The following is a 15,875-nucleotide window of genomic DNA, read 5'->3' as shown; positions in this document are numbered from 1 at the left end:
CCTCTAACACGCCCCCTCTTATGCCTATGTGTGTGCATGTATGTATGCATGTATATATATACACTCACACACATACATACATACATACATATACACTACCGTTCAAAAGTTTGTGGTCACCCAGACAATTTTGTGTTTTCCATGAAAACTCACACTTATATTTATCAAATGAGTTGCAAAATGACTAGAAAATATAGTCAAGACATTGACAAGGTTAGAAATAATGATTTTTATTTGAAATAATAATTTTCTCCTTCAAACTTTGCTTTCGTCAAAGAATGCTCCATTTGCAGCAATTACAGCATTGCAGACCTTTGACATTCTAACTGTTAATTTGCTGAGGTAATCGGGAGAAATTTCACCCCATGCTTCCAGAAGCCCCTCCCACAAGTTGGATTGGCTTGATGGGCACTTCTTGCGTACCATACGGTTAAGCTGCTCCCACAACAGCTCTATGGGGTTGAGATCTGGTGACTGCGCTGGCCACTCCATTACAGATAGAATACCAGCTGCCTGCTTCTTCCCTAAATAGTTCTTGCATAATTTGGAGGTGTGCTATGGGTAATTGTCCTGTTGTAGGATGAAATTGGCTCCAATCAAGCGCTGTCCACAGGGTATGGCATGGCGTTGCAAAATGGCGTGATAGCCTTCCTTATTCAAAATCCCTTTTACCTTGTACAAATCTCCCACTTTACCAGCACCAAAGCAACCCCAGACCATCACATTACCTCCACCATGCTTGACAGATGGCGTCAGGCACTCTTCCAGCATCTTTTCAGTTGTTCTGCGTCTCACAAATGTTCTTCTGTGTGATCCAAACACCTCAAACTTCGATTCGTCTGTCCATAACACTTTTTTCCAATCTTCCTCTGTCCAATGTCTGTGTGCTTTTGCCCATATTAATCCTTTCCTTTTATTAGCCAGTCTCAGATATGGCTTTTTCTTTGCCACTCTGCCCTGAAGGCCAGCATCCCGTAGTCGCCTCTCCACTGTAGACGTTGACAATGGCGTTTTGCGGGTACTATTTAATGAAGCTGCCAGTTGAGGACCTGTGAGGCGTCTATTTCTCAAACTAGAGACTCTAATGTACTTGTCTTGTTGCTCAGTTGTGCAGCTGGGCCTCTCACTTCTCTTTCTACTCTGGTTAGAGCCTGTTTATGCTGTCCTCTGAAGGGAGTAGTACACACCGTTGTAGGAAATCTTCAGTTTCTTGGCAATTTCTCGCATGGAATAGCCTTCATTTCTAAGAACAAGAATAGACTGTCGAGTTTCACACGAAAGCTCTCTTTTTCTAGCCATTTTGAGAGTTTAATCGAACCCACAAATGTAATGCTCCAGATTCTCAACTAGCTCAAAGGAAGGTCAGTTTTATAGCTTCTCTAAACAGCAAAACTGTTTACAGCGCTGCTAACATAATTGCACAAGGGTTTTCAAGTGTTTTCTAATCATCCATTAGCCTTCTAACACAGTTAGCAAACACAATGTACCATTAGAACACTGGAGTGATGGTTGCTGGAAATGTACCTCTTTACATCTATGTAGATATTGCATTAAAAACCAGATGTTTGCTGCTAGAATAGTCATTTAGCACATTAACAATGTATAGAGTGTATTTCTGATTAATTTAATGTTATCTTCATTGAAAAAACTGTGCTTTTCTTTCAAAAATGAGGAAATTTCTAAGTGACCCTAAACTTTTGAACGGTAGTGGTATATATATATATATATATATATATATATATATATATATATAAATATATACACATATCAATAACAGGTCTAGATTACGTCCTTTTAGCCTACGTCGGGCTGGTAGATGTCGGTATACCTTATTTTTGAAGGATGGAATAGCGTAGTAGACTTTGCTATTCTATCCTTAGAGATTCCACAAAAAAACATATACCGCTCCTTACATTAGTATATGTCAGGAGCTTCCCAATTCCAGAGTCCCCAGGCATGGCATCACAAGTGCTCTACTCATGGACATTGTCCCTGGGAAAGCTCCTGACATCACTGTCCATATATGTAAAGTGACGTCAGGGGATTCTCCAGGGCCGGAATCCCTGGCCAGAGCGTTGCCGACGCTCCTGCCATGTACTCAGGCTTTGCAAAGCTTCGGACGCCAGCTCACCCCATGTACATATGTACTCTATTAGGCCAACTTCCCTCAACTTTTATTGTCTCTTAAAAATTATCTGGACAGATGGTCACATGGCACCTTCACATGGTTCGGTTGTTGCTCAATATCAAAGATGAATGTCCTCCCTAGGATACTTTATTTTTACAGGCCCCTCCCATTCATATTCCCCATTCTTTCATTACCAAAATAGCCTCCCTGTTCACTATGTTTTTATAGAATAACAAACCAGCCAGAATCTCTAAGACGCTCCTTTACAGACTTAAATGAAACGGGGGAGTTGGTCTGCCTGACATTCATGCTTACCTTAGAGCCACACACCACACAAGATTGGTAGACTGGCATCGCCATGCCGACACTAAACTATGGATCTCTCTAGAGTCCCATTTCTGCCCCTCCCCCTCCAGATCCTACCCATGTTCCCCAATTTCTCACCCTTTCCCCCCTCCCACCCCACCAAGTCCCCCACTCTGGCAATAATCAAATGCTCCACTGATAGCCAACTTCTACCACGTCCTTCCCCTATGCTCCAGGTATTGGGCCACCCCTCTTTCACGCCAACCTCTGGCCGCTACCTGGCCACTCATTTTCTGACAGGGGACTCTTGGCCCTCGCTGGAGTCTCTCACCAACACTTCAGAACATGTTCATTGGGATTCTGGAGAGCAAACCAACTCCCTAATTTTCTTCTTTCCCTCCCCTCTCCATCCTCCCTCACTCGTGATAATACACCGTTAGAAACCCCCTCACCAATCGAGGCCCAGTGAGACATACCCTGTTATTCATCTATGCCATGTTAGTTTCCCCCTCGACACAGCTTCCTCCCTCCTTTTTGTGTAAATGGGAAAATGACTTGAACTTATCTTTCTCCGATACTCAATTAATGAGACTTGACAGTCTTGACATCTATATCAAGTTGCATCCAAGAAGCGGGTTACAAAATCCTATCTAGATGGTGCTATGTCCCATCCAAGTAACACAGTCACATTCCCCAATGTCTCTTCACAATGTTGGCAATGTCAGAATGCTGAGGGTACCATCCTACATACCTTCTGGAACTATCCAGTGTTGCTACCTTTTTTGGCGAGAGGCGTGGAGCATAACCTCCTCATTCTCTGACTATGCCATACCATTCACACCAGCATTCTTCCTGCTTCACCTAAGCGACATTCCCATGAAATCCTACAAAAGGTCTATTCTTTGACACTTGGTAAACAGTGCTCGATCAAGCATACCGGCCCTGTGGAGATGTCTGGAACCTCCCTCTCTCCGGTTCCTCAAAATAGAGGAAATAAAACGCATGGAGGACCTAATTTCTCAGTTGAAGGATCAACATGACACGTTCTCCAGTACCTGGTATCACTGGATTTTTATCAAGACACTACAGAATACAAATCCATCATGGCCCTTTGATATGGAGCTATGATACAGTTATACACCCACCTTCTGTGGTGTGGTACCCTGTGTCTCCGGGAGTGGAGACTATCCCTCCCCCTTTTTTTTTTTTAAATTAATCTCTCTCTTCTTTCTTACTACTTTAATTATACTAAATCTATTGCAAATCTATTTGTATGCTAATAATGTGTAACATTGGGGTCTGTGTGGCCTTATTCTCCCCTATATTTTACATTTATGTATCCACCAATTGCGGGATTTTCCCACCCGCATCCTTTTTTTCTATATGCCACTTTTTTTCTTGATACGACAGTTTGGCTACTTAAAAAATCAAGCTGGCTCCTAACATCTATTATAATTGGTCTGTCCTTGCCATACTAAAACAGGTTGTCATTCGTAATGTATAAAATGTACAGATTAAATGCTGTATGGCTAGTTATTTTGGTTCCATGTGTTCTGTTTTGCTCCGCATGACTTATGACTTCCATATAATTCTCACATGCTTTCATAATGCCTTCCACCAGATAAAACTTAGTTTTCGAGAATGTTACAATATATGCACATTCAATGGAAAATACAGTACTTAGTTACCCTAGGTCACACGTAGCGCAAATACTGCGTATTTGTCTGCAACAGATTTTCGTGCGGATAAGCTGCAGTATAATACAGAGCCGCAAAGTGGATGAGATATGAACAAATCTCATCCACGTGTTGCGTAAATGATGAGTGAAAAAACGCTCAGAAATTGACCTGCGGTTCGTTTTGTTAATCCACATCATGTCATTTGTATGTGCGTAATTGCTGCTCTTTTGTTGCGGTTTTCCCCTTTGAATTCAATGGGGTGGTAAAACCTGCAACAAATAGCAAATGTTGACATTTTCGTGGCGGAAAAGCTGCAATTCTGCCGCAAAAATCGCGTCACAGAAAAAAATAATAATTTTATACTTACCCAGAAGTCTGTGCTTCTTCACCCAGGCCGACCTCCTGGAATGACCTTTCATCCCATGAGACCGCTGCAGTAGCGACATGGGATGAAACGTCATCCCAGGAGGCAGGCCTGCAGGACGGCAGAGGGACGTGTCACCATGGCTACATAAGTATGAAACTTTTTTTATGTGCAGTTTTCCACAGCGGGCATTCGGGACAAAAAAACTGCACCACAATTTGGTGCGTTTTTTTTTACAAAATTTCCTGTGGCGCCCAGGGCGGATACGCTGTGTGCTTTTACGCAGCATATTCGCCCTGTGTGAACATAGCCTTACAAGGTAGCCAGATGTTTTCTATGGATCTGGCTTCTATACATCTCAGGACTCTTCTCTAGTAATGTACATGGAGCGCATGTTGTATTATAACTTCTTTTTAGACAAAATGGTTAAATTAACAGTTTTGAGAAGGGCACTTTTAGAATGCTAAACCCCAGCAGTATAATGACATGCTGGAGATTTAGTGCCCTAAATTCTAATGACAGGTTCCCTTTAAGTCACGATTGCCTAGTACTGTTGAGTTATGCTAAAGATGTGGAAGACAGTTATGTAATAGCAGCCATGGAGATTGGCGAAAGAAGAGATTTTAAGAAGACGAAAAGGAAAAAGTTAAAACCTTTAAGAGAAGACATTTCTAAAACAAGAGGGGAAAAAGACAAAGACTAAGGTCCCGAGGTGGAGTCTAGCCGCTGAAGAGAATGGTCACTTGATTCCACTGCTCCTACACTCTTTGTGCTCTAAAAGCATCATGAAATAACCTGAGAAGTCGGTATAGACTTATATGCTCAGTCACTTCTAACCTACCTGCATCCAATCATCCAATTTATTCTTGGATTCCTGACCCTCCAGAGTACGGAACGGTACAACTCCATAAGGCCTCATGCACACGACCGTAAAAACTCCCGTTATTACGGGTCGTAATTACGACCCGTAATAACGGGCTCATAGACTTCTATTGGCGACGGGTGCCTTCCCGTTTTCTCACGGGAAGGTGCCCGTGCCGTTGAAAAAGATAGAACATGTCCTATTTCAGGCCGTAATAACGGCACGGACAGTCCATAGAAGTCTATGGAGCTCTCGTAATGACGGGTGGCTACATGTGTGAACACGTCATTACGGCAGCGTTGCTAAGCGACGTCAGTAAATAGTCACTGTCCAGGGAGCTGAAAGAGTTAACTGATCGGCAGTAACTCTTTCAGCACCCTGGACAGTGACTACCGATCAGTATAAACCTGTAAAAAATAAAAATAAAAGACGTTCATACTTACCGAGAACTTCCTGCTTCCTCCAGTCCGGTCTCCCGCCCGTTGCCTTGGTGACGCGTCCCTCTCGACATCCGGCCCGACGTCCTGGATGACGTTTCAGGCCATGTGACCGCTGCAGCCAATCACAGGTCAATCACAGGCTGCAGCGGTCACATGGACTGCCGCGTCATCCAGGGATGTCGGGCTGGATGTGAAGAGAGGGACGCGTCACCAAGACAACGGCCGGGTAAGCATGAATTTCTTTGACTTTTATTACAGAAAAGGCTGTCCCTTCTCTCTATCCTGCACTGATAGAGAGAAGGGGCTGCCGATTAGTGCAGTGCTATTTTGCCGCCAAAAACGTGCCCGTAAATACGGGTGGAATACGGGTGACACCGGACCCATATTTACGGACACGGGTTCGTAAATACTGGTGCAAAACGGGTGGAATACGTGTGACACCGGACCCGTATTTACGCCAGTATTTACGGGTGGGAAAAAATACGGTCGTGTGCATGAGGCCTAAGGCAGCACTTCACCAGAAGCGTTCTCTCTTTTTTCTTGCTAAGCAAGCCAGGATACGCCACAGCTCACATGCGCTCTCACAGCGCCTCCCGTATAGTGAGCGTATAGAAGCTTATCGCCCTAGCTGCTGACACCGGGTCCTGTCCCTCGTTGGTGAAAACTGTGATGGCCATAGCAGATAACACCCTACTAGTGGCTCACGTGCCATTTTCTGTTGGCGTCATAGGAGGAAGCTGCAGCCTCAGATACAGTCTGCCTCACCTTCGGTCTAAATACTGCCTGCCACTGTTGTGAGAACCCCCTTGGAGTACAGATCGTGCTTACTGTGGTAGACCGAATTTTACCCCCAGCTCGAGTAGCACTTCTTGCCAGAGGGAGACAGACGCGGCCATATCATCTTTCTAGAGTGTCTGCCATCCGCGACCTGTAACTGCCTGAACAACTCAGATGCACTTCATACCTCTACTGCAGAGATCAGCATATACTTAAGGTAACACATTTATGCAATGTTAATTTCTTATGGTGCAATATCTACTATACTAAGCACTTACAGTATATACGGGACTTGTAAGCTACATTGTACTCGAACACGTGGACATATACATATACTAGCCAAGAATAGACCCTTGCTTCTTATACACACAGAGATTTTTCCGAACAACTCTCAATGTATTTTGTTGTCTTGGACATTCCAGTGTGAAAAGGCACCTTACACACTTTCAGCTCTGGATCTTGCTATACCTCTCACTAACGGTATCATGACCAGATGCCATCTTAAAACTGCTCCTAGGAAGCTCACTCAATTTTTCAATACGGCTGGCTCTTTTCCTCATGCAGAGGAATCTGTTTCAACCAGATCACCGCAACAATCCAGAACAACATCACCCTATCATTGCTTGCCATGTGATTTAACTACTTCTCAATAATTGGGGCAAGACACTTCCCCTGCTGATACCATCACTGAAGATGGCAACAAACGTCATCCAGAACGTTATTACAGCTATTACAGCCTTCTCTCAATAGAAGCTCAGCTGTGGGATTAGAATCGCTTCAACCCGAATTACTTAACCAATGTGACATTTCACATTTTCCTTCCTGAGACGATCCTATTACGGTAGATACGTTGAAGGACATGCTGGTCCTATTACAAAAAGACATAAACAATAGCGTATCTTCCTTAGTGCGTAAGCTCCAATCAAACATCAACGATATTGGAGATCGCACTGACCACGTAGAGAGCAAAATGAAAGAATTTTCCTTGGTGCATAACGAACTGGTAGATGTGCATAATACTTTGGTAGATGCGCATAACGCTCTGTATGAAGAGGTTAAATGGCTAAAAAATAAAACTAAAGATTTTGAGGACAGATCCAGGCGAAACAATACAAAAATACGGGGATTCCCTGAAGATGTTCTCCCATCAGAGCTCTCTAGCTTTCTGAAATGCTTATTTCTGTTTCAATAGTTCCAAACCTCTCGGATCTGGACCTCAAAATTGACAGGGCTCACAGAATCCCAAAATCCAAGTCAGCACCAGAAAAAACACCTAGAGATACTCTTATAAGGGTCCACTTTTATCACGTTAAAGAGCATATAATGTTTGAGTCACACAAATTGAACACTCTCCCGACTCCGTTCACTTTCATTTCTCTGTTTCCGGACTTGTCAGCAGCAACTCTACAGGCACGCAGAGACTTTCTTCCTGTAACGAGATCTCTACGTGATCACAACATTAAATATGAATGGTGATTTGCCACCAAGCTCCTCATCTCTCTCCAAGGCTCCTCAACTGCAGCTTTGTCCGCAGGGGAAGGATTGAAACTTGTATGATGGTGGAACATCTCCCTGGCCGAAGGCCCACTTCCCTCGAGGCACTTGCACCACCCCAAACATTCCATGGAGGAATGGAAAGCGGTGGCCACATCAATCCTGATTACTTGAGATCTTTTCCTATGCTGACTCAGGTTAGATTTCTCTTACTTGTTACCTAATAAATAGAACCCCTGCTGGAACTTTTTCTTTGTCCCCCCCCCCCCCCCCCTGGAGATTTCGGTGCATGATATGCACAGAGGCCTACTGGACGTTTTGTTGCTATTGTATTTTCTTTACTGTTTCATATGTTTATGCTCATATATGCTGTCATATATCGGATCCATTCTACCCTTTGCTATCCTTTTTTTATCATAATGCAATAGCAAAAGAATATAAGTCGGCACTGCTGCAATGAAAAGTCCTCTGGTTGTTTGGCAGATCATTGCCCAGGCAGCATGTACACTGACACGGTGTGTGCCAAGGGAGGTGCTGGCTCAGCAGAAGGCTTGAAAAGGCTTGAGAAAGTGTGTCTACACGAAACAGCTGTTGCCTGCGAACTTTTGCATATCTCTGTCTCCCCCTAGTTCTCATTGAGGAATAAAGCATATGAAAACGTCAGAGTTGGGTGAAAGCGGCTGCACTTTATATCATAATATATGCAACATTTATTTGCTCTCTTATTTTAAATTGCAATAGTAATAACGGTTGCTTTCTGTCACGGTCACAAGGTATGTGTACCCACTAGGTCGCTCCGCCATAGCGGAGAGGCAGCTGGCCTAGTCACAGTCTATACAAGAGTCTCTAGCAGTTCGTAACACGAGAGTACCTGAGATAGTCTAGACAGTGGCCGAGGCTTCAGCATGGATGGAGGAGGGTGCATCAGGTTGCGCCAGACATGGCGGATAAAACTAGACGTGGCCGAGGACACTGGTCGTGGCAGAAGACAATGAATGTGGCAGAAGACACTGGACATGACAGACGACACTGGACGTGGCAAACGACAGGATACAGGTAGCAGGGCACGGGTAACAACAGGAATGGGAAAATACTAAGGTACCATTTGCAAGACTGACATGGGATACACTAACAATGCTCAGGCAAGGATAAGAAGGGCAGGACCCTTTTTATAGTCCAGGGAATCATGGGCAGTTGATAATGGTGATATCATTTGTGCGTGCGCTGGCCCTTTAAGACCGGCCACGAGCGTGTGCGCATACCCTACGGGACACAGTGGACCGGAGCAGAAGTGACCGCTGGCATCTCCTAGGCAAGAGATGCGAGCCAGTGCTCACAGATCCATGGCTGCGGCCGCTGGGGGTTGAGTACACCCGGCGGTCCTCGGCCATGGATGCTACACTTTCTAAAATGTTAGGAGCCTCAACAGCCCCTTTAAGCATAGCATGCAATGTAGGAAAGCTAAATTATTAAAATGTGATTTTCGTGTGCTCATGAAACACATTTTCACACACAAAAAAGCCCCGTCATTTAGCCACAAGGCTTTCCCTCATATTTACATGGCTTCTTGTGCGGCTAAACGTTAGGGTGTCCTAATTGTTATTCAAAACACGGTAGTCTTCAAATTTCACTCATTAATATTAGACCCTCAAGGTAGATATATAGGATTAGTCTGTGATATTAACAAAATTGCCTATACCTTTATCATGGTGTATTTTCCAAACAAAAGTCCAATTGTAAGTTCTGGTCTTGTATTGAGTCTAAAATTACTGCAAGGGTCTCCTGGTTATTAACCCCTTATGGACGCAGCCTAGTTTTGGCCTTAAAGAGGCTCTGTCACCAGATTTTGCAACCCCTATCTCCTATTGCAGCAGATCGGCGCTGCAATGAAGATAAGAGTAACTTTTTTTTTTTAAAACGAGCATTTTTGGCCAAGTTATGACCATTTTTATATTTATGTAAATGAAGCTTTCTAAAGTACAACTGGGCGTGTTTACAGTAAAAGTACAATGTAGCTACTTACCTGAAAACGCTGATGCTGCTGCAGAATCAACTGTAGCCTCTGGTGCCGATGTGTCCTCGCTCGTCCGACACGATGCAGGACCTGGGGCAGGAAGTGAATGACGTCACAGCGTGATCTCTCGAGAACACGCTGTGTCTGTGCACTGCCAGAAGCTGGGCGTTGTGTAGAGAAGTGGATGATACTTCTATACACAATGCCCAGCTAGTAAAAGAAGTAAAAACGCCCCGATGTAACGAACACAATACACGCCCAGTTGTACTTTTACTGTAAACACGCCCAGTTGTACTTTAGAAAGCCTCATTTACATACATATAAAAATGGTCATAACTTGGCCAAAAATGCTCGTTTTAAAAAAAAAAAAACGTTACTCTTATCTCCATTGCAGCGCCGATCTGCTGCAATAGGAGATAGGGGTTGCAAAATCTGGTGACAGAGCCTCTTTAAGGCTCAGAGCCCATTTTTCAAATCTGACATATTTCACTTTATGTGGTAATAACGTCGGAATGCTTAAACCTACACAAGCGATTCTGAGACTGTTTTCTCGTGACACATTGGGCTTCATGTTCGTGGTAAAATTTGGTCGATATATTCAGTGTTTATTGGTGAAAAATTGCAAAATTTAGAGAAAATTTTGAAAAAATAGCATTTTTCAGAATTTAAATGCATCTGCTTGTAAAACAGACGGTTATACCACCCAAAATAGTTACTAGTTCACATTTCCCATATGTCTACTTTAGATTGGCATCGTTTTTTTGAACATTCTTTTATTTTTCTTGGACGTTACAAGGCTTAGAACATAAACAGCAATTTCTCATATTTTTAAGAAAATTTCAAAAGCCTTTTTTTTAAGGTACCTCTTGAGTTCTGAAGTGGCTTTGAGGGGCCTATGTATTAGAAACCCTGATAAAGCACCCCATTTTAAAAACTAGACCCCTCAAAGTATTCAAAACAGCATTTAGAAAGTTTTTTAACCCTTCAGGCATTTCACAGGAATTAAAGCAATGTGGAGGTGAAATTTGCAAATTGCATTTTTCTTGCTGAATTTCAATTTTATTCATTTTTTTTTCTGTAACACAGAAGGTTTTACCAGAGAAACACTACTAAATATGAATTGTCCAGGTTCTTCAGTTTTTAGAAATGTCCCACATGTGGCTCTAATGCGCTCGTGGAATAAAACACAAGCCCTAGAAGCAAAGAAGCACCTAGTGCATTTTGAGTCCTCTTTTTTATTAGAATGTATTTTAGGCAGCATGCCAGGTTTGAAGAGGTGTTGAGGTGCCAAAACAGTAGGAATCCCCGAATAGTGACCCCATTTTGGAAACTACACCCCTCAAGGAATTAATTTATGGTTGTTGTTACCATTTTGACCCCATAGTTTTTTCACAGCACGTATTTGAATTGGGCTGTGAAATGAAAAAAATGTCATTTTTTCCAATAAAATGTAATTTGTGATCAAAATTTCTTATTTTCACAGGGAACAAAATACCCCATTTTGTTGCCCAATTTGTCCTTAGTGTGGCAATACCCCATTTGTGGTGATAAACTGCCGTTTGGGTTCATGGGAGGGCTCAGAAGGAAAGTAGTGCTATGTGTTTGTTGGAGTCCAGATTTTGCTGGATTGGTTTTCGGGTGCCATGTCGCATTTGCAGAGCCTCAGAGGTATCAAAGCAATGGAAACCCGCCAGAAGTGACCCCATTTTGGAAACTACACCCCTCAAGGAATTCATTTATGGTTGTTGTTAGCATTTTGACCGCACAGTTTTTTCACAGCACCTATTTCAATTGGGCTGTGACATTAAAAAAAATGAAATTTTTTCCAATAACATGTAATTTTTTAACAAAATTTCTTATTTCACAGGGAACAAAATACTCCATTTCGTTGCCCAATTTCTCCTGAGTGCAGCAATACCCCATTTGTGGTGATAAACAGCCGTTTGGGCTCATGGGAGGCCTCAGAAGGGAAGGAGCGCTGTGTGTTCTTTGGAGTGCAGATTTTGCTGGTTTGGTTTTCGGGTGCCATGTCACATTTGCAGAGCCCCAGAGGTATCAAAGCAATGGAAACCCACCAGAAGTGACCCCATTTTGGAAACTACACCCCTCAAGGAATTCATTTATGGGTAATGTGACCATTTAGACCCCATAGTTTCTTCACAGAACTTATTTGAATTGGGCTGGGAATGAAAAAAATATATATTTTTTCCAATAATATGTAATTTTAGCTCAAAAATTCTTATTTTCACAAGAAACAAAAAAATACTCAATTTTGTTGCCCAATTTGTCCTGAGTGCGGCAATACCCCATTTGTGGTGATAAACTGCTGTTTGGGCCCATGGGAGGGCTCAGAAGCAAAGGAGCGCTATTTGTTCTTTGGAGTCCAGATTTTGCTGGATTGGTTTTCGGGTGCCATGTCGCATTTGCAGAGCCCCAGAGGTATCAAAGCAATAGAAACCCACCACAAATGACCCCATTTTGGAAACTACACCCCTCACGGAATTCATTTATGGGTGTTGTGACCATTTTGACCCCACAGTTTTTTCACAGAACTTATTTGAATTGGGCTGGGAATGAAAACAAAATTATTTTTTTCAAATAATATGTCGTTTTGGCTGAAAATTTCTTATTTTCACAAGAAACAAAATACCCCATTCTGTTGCGCAATTTGTTCTGAGTGCCGCAATACCCCATTTGTGGTGATAAACTGCCGTTTGGGCCCATGGGAGGGCTCAGAAGGAAAGGACCACCATTTGGCCTACTTTGGATTTTCTAGTACGAAGTCATGTATGCAGAAGCACCTGAGGTACCAGTACAGTTGAAACCCGCAAGAAGTGACCCCGTTTTAAAAACTACACCCTTAAGGCATTCATCTAGAGGTGTAGTGAGCATTTTGACTGGAGACCTACACCCCATAAACTGTAATGTGGGTTCTCCTGGGTACGGCAATACCCTACATGTGGCTGTTATCAGCTGCCTGGGCACACAGCAGGGCTCAGAGGGGAAAGACGAGGGGGGATAAGCTGTGTATCAGGGTAAGTAAAATTGGGGTAAATTATAAACCAAGGGATGTATGATAAATTTTAAAACACTTTCATACAGAGCTCTGGTTATTCGGGAGACGTGTCACATTGATATATTGTGTCATACCTTATAGCAAACTTTGCACCTCTTTTGACTTTTTCCCTTCTTGCCAGTTTGGGGAACTTCTCCTGGAAAGTGTTGCCGCCCTGGTACGATGCGTGTGGCCCCGTTTCCAGAAGTACTGGGTGCCCCCCCTTCTTGGTCCCTAAAGATTAGGTACTTGATAATCACCTCTTGAAATTCCAGGAAATTTCCCATCTGGCCTGCACATGGATGTAGCACGTACGCATTGTACAAAGCCATCTGTATGATGTGCCCGGCCAGCTTCTTATACCACACCGCATGGCGCTGTAGGGCTTCAGGACTTGATCTGACAAGTCCACACATCTCATGTACCTATTGTAGTCCAGGATGCAGTCTGGTTTGGGGGTGGCCTTTCCTTCATATATCCTAAACCTGTAGGTATACCCTGATGCACTCTCGCACAGCTTAGACATCTTCCCGCCATACCTTGCCCTCTTACCCGGCAGGTACTCGCGGAATTGAATTCTCCCTTTAAAATGTACTAGGGACTCATCAATAGAAATACACTTCTCGGGGGTGTATGCTTGGGAAAACCGGGCACTGAAATGGTCTAATAGGGGTCTCCGTTTATACAAACGGTCAAAACTGGGGTCATCTCGGGGTGGGCACGGCTCATTATCAGTATAATGTAAGAAGCGAAGTATTGCCTCATTTATTTATTTTTTTAGGTTCCAGTTCAGTTCTGAAGTTGCTTTGAGGGGCCCATATATTAGAAACCCCTATCAAACACCCCATTTTAGAAACTAGACCCCTCAAAGTATTCACAACAGCATTTAAAAAGGTTATTAACCCTTAAGGGGTTTCACAGAAATGTAGAGCAAAGTAGAGGTGAAGTGTACATTTTTTTTTTTGTCAGAAAATCCTCTTTATACCATTTTTTTTACAACACAAAAGGATTTATCAGAGAAACCCCCCAAAAGTGACCCCAATTTGGAAACTAGACCCCTTGAGGAATCCATTGTAGTTTTCTTGGGGTGCATGCGACTTTTTGATCAGTTTTTATTCTATTTTTAGGTGGCGTGGTGACTAAAAAACAGCAATTCTACTATTGTTTTTTTATTCTATTTTTTTTACAGCATGCACCATGCACTATAAATGACATATTCACTTTATTCTGCGGGGCGATACGATTACGGCGATACCAGATGTTTATAGTTTTTTTTTATGTCTTATGGCGTTTGCACAATAAAATAAGTTTTGTAAAAAATCATTCACTTTTTGTGTTACCATATTCTTAGAGCCATAACTTTTTTATTTTTCAATCAATAAAGCCGTGCGATGACTTATTTTTGCGTAACGAACTGTAGTTTCGATCAGTACCATTTTTCGGTACATGCGACTTTTTCATCTCTTTTTATTCCATTTTTTTGGGAGGTGAAGTGACCAAACAATTGTGATTGTGGTACGGTTTATTACTATTTTTTTACGGCGTTCACCGTGCGGGATAAATAACAAAATAATTTTGTTGTTCAGGCCGTTACGGACGCGGCGATACCAATTATGTATAGTTTATTTGTTTGTTTATATATTTTTATTAATAATAAATTACTGATAAGGTAAAAAGGGGGATTTTTACTTTTAATACTTTTAAAACTTTTATTTTCTTATTTTTACACATCTTTTTTTTACTTTTTTTTTACTTTATTACTTTGTCCCACTAGGGGACATGAGGGCAGGAGGCCCTGATCGCTATTCTAATACACTGCACTACATGCGTAGTGCAGTGTATTAGAACTGTCAGCTACTCACTGACAGCAAGCATAGTGGGTCCTGACGTTATCAGGACCCACTAGGCTTCCGTCTATGGCATAGCCGGATGCCATTGTTAGGTGTCCGGTTGCCATAGTCACCATCGCCGGCCGCTATCGTGTAGCAGGCCGGCGATGGCAGCTTAACCCCTAAAAAGCCGCGATCTCTATAGAACGCGGCTTTTAAGGGGTTAATCAGCGGGGACACAGCGATCGGTCCCCGCTGTAGGAGCTGTGACAGCTGCTGTACGAGACAGCAGCTGTCACAGCTCCTGTATGTGTCGGGAGGTTGGCCGTTTCGGCCGTTACTCCCGAGACGTACTATTAGGTCATGGAGCACGAACGCTATAGTTACCATGGCCTAATAGTACGTCCAGGAGCGGGAAGGGGTTAAAGGCGAATTTAATACAATACTTGACCAAGACAGGCAGTTAAACCACACAAAATAGTTGCTAACTAACATCCTCGATATGTCTACTTTAGATTGGCATCGATTTTTGAACATCCTTTTATTTTTCTAGGATGTTACAAGGCTTAGAACTTTAGCAGCAATTTCTCACATTTTCAAGAAAATTTAAAAAGGCTATTTTTACAGGGGCCAGTTCAGTTGTGAAGTGGCTTTGAGGGCCAGTTTCTTAAACCTTTAGACGTTTCACAGGAATTATAGCAAGTAGAGGTGAAATTTCCAAATGTAATTTTTTTTGTTGCAGAAATTCAATTTTAATCAATTTTTTAGTAACCCAGAAGGTTTTACCAGAGAAGCACTACTCAATATTTATTGCCCAGATTCTGCAGTTTTAGGTAATATTAAACATGTGGCCCTAGTGTGCTTATGGACTAAAGCACAGGCCTCAAAAGCAATGGAGCTAGTGAATTTTGGAATCTTCTTTTTATT

This window comes from Rhinoderma darwinii, chromosome 8, assembly GCF_050947455.1.
Source record: "Rhinoderma darwinii isolate aRhiDar2 chromosome 8, aRhiDar2.hap1, whole genome shotgun sequence".
NCBI lineage: Eukaryota > Metazoa > Chordata > Amphibia > Anura > Rhinodermatidae > Rhinoderma > Rhinoderma darwinii.
This window is presented reverse-complemented; position numbering follows the sequence as displayed.